Source organism: Bos grunniens, chromosome 12 (assembly GCF_055505025.1).
Source record: "Bos grunniens cultivar Pamir isolate PY7600 chromosome 12, Bosgru_T2T1.0, whole genome shotgun sequence".
NCBI classification, from domain to species: domain Eukaryota; kingdom Metazoa; phylum Chordata; class Mammalia; order Artiodactyla; family Bovidae; genus Bos; species Bos grunniens.
The window spans coordinates 37017182-37023956 of record NC_141176.1 but is presented as its reverse complement, the minus strand read 5'-3'; the positions used below and the strand labels follow the sequence as shown (position 1 = coordinate 37023956).

The following is a 6775-nucleotide window of genomic DNA, read 5'->3' as shown; positions in this document are numbered from 1 at the left end:
CCATCCTGGTTAGAATGTGCCAGTACCTGCTAACAATAGAGGCCTGGGCCGGCATACTGCCCCACATCAATAGATTGAAACAAGCGGGTATTCTAGTAGAGTGTCAGTCGGCTTGGAATACACCAATCCTGCCAGTCAAAAAGGAAGGAGGACAGGACTATAGGCCTGTACAGGATCTCAGGCTAGTCAACCAGGCTACTGTGACTTTACACCCCACTGTTCCAAACCCCTTATACCTTACTTAGCCTCCTCCCACCAAGGACTAAAGTTTATACTCGCCTAGATCTCAAGGATGCCTTCTTCTGCATACACCTTGCCCCAGCGTCACAGCCCATCTTTGCCTTTGAATGGGAAGATCCAGTCGGGGGCACCAAGTAACAGCTCATCTGGACTCCTCTACAAGGGTTTAAGAACTCCCTAGCCATCTTTGAGGAAGCCTTGGCTTCTGATCTGAACTCATTCCATCCGGAAGAGTATGGATGTTGGCTCCTACAATATGGGGATGACCTGCTGCTGGCCGCCGAGACCAAGGAAAAATGCTGAGAAGGGACAAAAGCACTGCTCCACCTGCTGATGGAAGCAGGTTACCAGGTGTCAAAGAAGAAGGCACAGATCTGCAAGGAGGAGGTAAGGTATCTGGGGTTTGTTTTAAAGAAGGACACAAGGTTCCAGACCCTAGTTGGGTCCTATATATTGATGGCACTAGCCTGATAAAACAAGGACAACGGCTGTTAGGTTAGCCAAAGCAGAAGGGGCCATCAAGACTGAAAAGGGATGGTGGGAATTGCCAAGTGGCAAATTATTGGTACCAGAGGAGCTGGCACACAATCTGGTAAGACAAACACACCAAGCGACCCACCTAGGTCATGCTGCCTGCTCACAGGTTAATGCTGCCTCTCAGGTATTCAGACAAAAACCTCTGGGTGTTTAGCAGAAAGGCACGCTGCCCTTTGAACACTTGGGAGTGGACTTCACTGAAATGAAACCTCACCGACACTACCATTACCTGCTGGTCATGGTATGTACGTTCTTGGGATGGGTAGAAGCTTTTCCTACCTGGAATGAAAGAGCATCAGAAGTAGCCTGGTGCCTGCTTAGGGAAATAGTTGCCAGATTTGGACTTCCTACCAGCATTGGTTCAGACAATGACCCGGCTTTTGTAGCTGATTTAGTACAACAAGTAAGCAAAACTTTAAACATCAAATGGAAACTGCACACTGCATATAGGCCCAGAGTTCTAAGATGGTGGAATGAACCAACCGGACACTAAAGAGACTCTCCAAGTGGATCATAGAGACTGCTCCTGGGTGGACTTGCTTCTGACGGCTCTGCTCAGACTCAGGATGACCCCACAGCCCCAAGGCTATTTTCCATATGAAATTGTCCCATAATAAAACAGGTGTCAACAAATTTGCCTCAGGTAATGAGGAATAGGATTTCACAGCAGATGGAACTGGGTAAGGTAATAAATCGGGTAACTAAGTTTGTATAAGAAAAGGGTGCCGTTCCCCCTTAGGGAACAGATTCATGAGTTTACTCTTGGTGACCAAGTATGGGTCAAAGATTGGAAACATGATTTTCTCGCCCCTTGGTGAAAGGGCAGTTAAAGTTGCAGGTATTGTCCCTTGGATCCATCATACGAGGACGAAGAGAACATACCACACAGACCCAAAAAACACTGAGTGGACTGCACAGAGGGACCTCGCCAACCCTCGAGAAACTAAGACCATCCTTAAGAAGAAGGAAAAGAAGATCCTGGACGAGCCCCTTCAGGATAAAGCCGCACAATCAACTCCTGCTGCTTGGCCTCATCAACGTGATTTTGAATTTAACTTTCGTTTCAACTCAGGACAATGTTTTCATCTCATGGGCACATTCCTACACAGACTTCCACAACACTTCCAACTGCTGGGTATGTAGGGCTATGCCTCTGTCAGTGATGGATGGACTTCCTTGGTGGGTGTCACCACTCTGCCAAGGAGATTTTAAACCACTCTGCTCTTTTCTGGGATGACAAAAAGAGACTTTCCTCTCTCTTGCCAATCATAACCTCTCCTTGCTCTCTTGGTGTAAGACCTACAGTTAATAGACTCGGGTCATGGGGAAACATTTGATATAAATGCCAGTGTAACAAAAGCCTAACCTACTTGTTGTAAATCTACCTTATTTACATGCTAGGTGGACAAGATCCGTGTTTCAATGGTATGAGTATATTGCTGCCTTATTTGTACCCTCTATAGGGACAACAGATATCATGATTAAAGTAGAGGCCTTGACTAATTTCACAAAACAGGCCCTCCTAGATAGAATAAAAGCCATCCAAGCCTTAAATGAAGAGCAAATCCAAATGAGAAAAGCGGTAATTCATAATAGAATGGCTTTGGACATATAGCTGCTCAAGGAAGGACTTGTGCTATAATTAAGGTTGAATGTTGTACATACATTCCTCACTTGTCTGGCAATGTATCGACTGCTTTAGATGACATGAAAAACCAGGTAAAAGCAATGTCAAATGAAAACATTCCATTCTGGACTTTGGTCCTATCTTGGGTGAAGGGCGATTGGTGGAAAACTATATTTACCACTGTTGTAGTTGTCTTGATAGTTCTGCTTTGTGGACCCTGAATTTTACAGTGTATTATGAACTCTGTAACCCAAAGGTTGATGTCATTCTCCCAAATTGGCAGTCGGAGAGCCAGGGTGCAATATATCCCTATGAATGATGCTCATAATATGAGTTAAGAGCATCAAGAGTGGGGAATGAAGAAAGAATTCATAGGGGCTGGACCCCATCTTAGACCTGTTCATGCTGATCATGCTCGGCCACCTTTCCAATGGACTCTGAACTCTGTGTTTAGTGCCTATGAAAACAACAACAGAAGGATAAGACCCCCTTCAGACAGGGGAACCTTGAAGATCGTATCTAGGTTATTCATCGCCTAAGAGAAAACATACACTAATCACCCCTTCCTCCAGATAGGCCATAAATTGTTCTGTATCAATCGGAGTGTAACCTCGGGTTTATTGATTATTGGCTAATTGTTTGACTGTTTGAGCACATGAGCACATAGCACGTGAATGATGGGGTTATTGGGATTGTATTTTCCTTGGTTTATGTAAGTCTCAAGGAATTTGGAGTGGTGGGTTCAGACACGTACACATGGGGTATAAAAGATTTTCACAAATGCTGGTCGGGGTCCATGGCTAAGAGGAGACTCTGCCTTGGGCCCGCCGGTGTAATAAACTGCACTCCACTATCTACATTGTCCTTCTGAGTGAGTTTGCTTCCTGGAACGCATGGCTACAACACTAAAAAAAATAATAATAATAATAACTCCTAAAAAATATATATGTGATATGAGCTTTTAGATAAACTATTAAAAATAATTATACTTAGAAATGTCCGTCTAAAATAGTCTCTCCAGATTTTGGTAACCTGAATTTCTATCATTGTGCTAAACTAAGTAATGAAAATGTATTTATTATCTAGGTCATTTCCATATAAATAACATTCTAAAACAGTCACTGCTTAACACTACCTTCCTCTTACACAGAAACTAAAGAGATTTATACTATTAATGAATAATGTCTGGTGCCATCCTGAGATGTTCTCTACAAGAAAGCCAATGTTTTTTCTAGAAATTATCACTGGTGTTTATGTTCACCTGTCTATAGAATGCTAATATAAAGGTCAGTTCTTGGTTGCTTAAGGAAAGTAGGATGTATGTCTTGTTAATACAAAGGTATGAGGAATGAAATTGCATTTTATGAAGGGAAAAAGTAGTCCTGACTTACAGGTGGCTGTTTCAGGATAGGAACAAAAGAATGGGTACAGAAAGGGATAAGGAGGTTTTACGGAAGTGGACCCCTAGAAAATTGTTTTGTGCATAATACAAGTTTTCTTGAGATGTTGAACTGCATTTTATAATGGATTTTAAATATCTTTCCCTCTTAAGTGTTCTGTTCTGTTTACCTTTGAAATCTTTTGTTAACTTTGGCTAAGTGGATAACTATTGTTTCACAGTGACTTATCTGATCCTACCTGACTGTTATAAACCCTTTTGATATTTATCGACAAACCTTCCGAAATAACTTGACTTGTAGCTAACTTTGGGATGCTTCAGAGGGCCCCTGAGACATCCCAAAGAGAGATATTAAGAAACCTGAGTTCATTTGACATGTTAAATTACATGGGAAGTATTGTTAGAAGAAGTGATGAATCTTCTCAGGTTATAATGTATGGTTGAATGTTACTAATATAGATATCCTGGAAATTATGTAAAATTCATGAAAATCTGATATGACGTGGTAAACTGTTGTCAGTTATAATTCTAGTTATAACGTTAAAATGTTACAAGTCACAGCAATGACCAGGTTACCTTGTCAATTGCAATTTAATCAGATTTTAAACATGCTTTCTATGGTTTCACTCTGATGTCTATGCAAGAATGAAACTCCAAGGTTTATGGAAAAGACTTTTCTAAGGTTAATTGATAAACAAATTTTGTTTGTTTGTTTGTTATCTGGTAAGCTGGTACCAGACTGGAATTTAGTCTATTCTCTAAGTTAAGAGAACAAAGTTTTCTTACAATGCAACTTTTGATAGCAGATTAAGAATTTCTTTGCCTTTCAGTGATTTATATTTGTTTTTAAAATCTTTTGTTACTTTGGTAATTTAAATGCGCTATATTTATGATTATGGTACATGTAGACAAAGCTCATTGTGCTTCTACAAATATTACCCCTCACGGTTAGACTTTTGCTATTCTGATGGCCTTAAAACATGGCAATAGTCTGCTCCTAAATCAGGGAATCAGAAATGAGTGAACAATAGCTGTAAATCACAGAGTCAGGGCTATGGTAAATCCAAGACAGCCTCTTGGCTCTTCCTGGCTCCCTGACAAACCTCGTTTTTATTAGGTGGGTTAAAGTCTTCCCTGGCTACAGTGTTAATGCCCTCACTATGACAAAAAATTATATTTCACTTAATATTAAATTCTAGTTTTGCTAATTAAGGTCTGTGTTTATGATGACTCACTTCTGAAATAGTTCCTTGCTGTTAAAAAGGAACTATTAAAGTTCCTTTAATAGTTTAATTAAAAATTAAACTATTAAAAAAAATTTTTAATTAAACTATTAAAAATCCTTAATTAAAAAGATTTAATTAAGTTATTAAAAAGGACACTCTAAGGTTGTTTCTAAAGCTTATCTTAGTAACCAATCTTTGGATAAACTTCAGATGCTTCATGATGTACAACTAGGAGCTTAACACCTGGCTATAATCATTTAAATCAGATGACCTGGGTATACTCCTCTATACCTAATGAAAGTTCTTGACTTGCTTGTGACCTTACTAATTCTTGCTTGTGACCTCACTAATAACCACTAGCTATATTATTTTCCATGTCACTTGTTTCAGAAGATTGTTTCTTATATTACCAAATGTGTGACTGAGCCTGTGATAAAATGCTGAAATGCAGTTCCATATGAGATCAATGATTGTAATAAAGTAACTCTAGACATGGGAAGACACAACAAGAGGGAGTATTTTCCTGGACCAAGAGACTAGTAAGACAGGTATGGTCCAGAGACTTTTGCTACTTGCAAGGCCTGGTCTAGTAATATAGCACATTGAGTGACCTGTCAATGGAATTTTCGTTAGACCTTGGAATGAGCCTTCCTAGTACTACTGGACACAATGGTCATGAAATGCCCCAAAGCATGGTCAAATATGTGGCTAAGAAGGGACCCTGCAGACTAAAAGTTGGCACTTGCCAGGTGCCTCTACAAAGATTAAATTATGACCACTACAACCTGCTGACCTTCAACACCCCTTGAAAGGAGTTCAGGGTGGAGGTCAGAAATAAGGCACTCTGTGCTCTGGGAAAAACCCAGAACAGCCTTCAGGTAGTCAGATGCTTTGAGGTAAAGATTTTATGAGCCCAAATTCTTGCATCTTCTCGTACCTAGAGAAACACTAACGTCATGAACCAATGTCTGGGCCTGGTTCTCCTGGCTAACTCCTCAGCAGCTTTTCTACTTCTAGTAATCTTTGGTCCATGTATCTTTAACTTGCTTGTGAAGTCTGTTTCTTCTAGAATATAACAAATCTTCCAGTGGTAGTACGACAAGAGTATTCCCTGGCCAACACCCAGACAATGCTGAAATGATCCGCCTTATCATTCCATGGACTCTCATCCCTCCATAAATCACTCTGACAAAGAGCAGGCAAAGAGAACCCAGAGCCCCATGATGCTCCTGTACAGCCTGAAGAAGCCAGAGAGGTCATCATCCCTTTTCCCTTGAGACTGGGTTCCCAAAGGCCTGAGCAGGGTACCAAACGGGGCCAAGGAATTGACCCTAAAAATAGAGGGAGGAATGTGGTGACCCAAAAATGAGAGAGTAGATAAAACCAAGGAGGGTCTTGGGAGGCAGGAATGGAAAAACCAGACCATTATCATCCTTCCCTCCCCAACAGTGTTAACTATTAATGGATTTCAGATCCTTCTGAGCAGTATTACCTGTCTCCCCTCCTAACCCACACAGGGAGATAGTATTTGCCTTACTCATCAGCAATGACTCGAAAGACCCCTTTCCTGCTCCTTGTACCCTGGGTATAAAAGTGGACTAAGGACCCCTGTTCAACGCCAGTTCTCCCTTGAGCTGGCCCGCGGTTCTAACAGCATCTCCCACTCTAATAAACTATTTTCTCCTCTCATTCTGCCTCATGTCTGGAAATTCTTTTCCAACCCATTTTGCTAATGACTCCAGAAAC

At 41.0% G+C, this 6775-nt stretch overlaps 1 pseudogene; it reads left to right on the top strand.

The window, feature by feature from the left end:
• The first annotated feature begins 536 nt into the window (after positions 1-536).
• Positions 537-3235, top strand: LOC147361715 (endogenous retrovirus group S71 member 1 Env polyprotein-like; annotated as a pseudogene).
• Positions 3236-6775: the final 3540 nt, after the last annotated feature.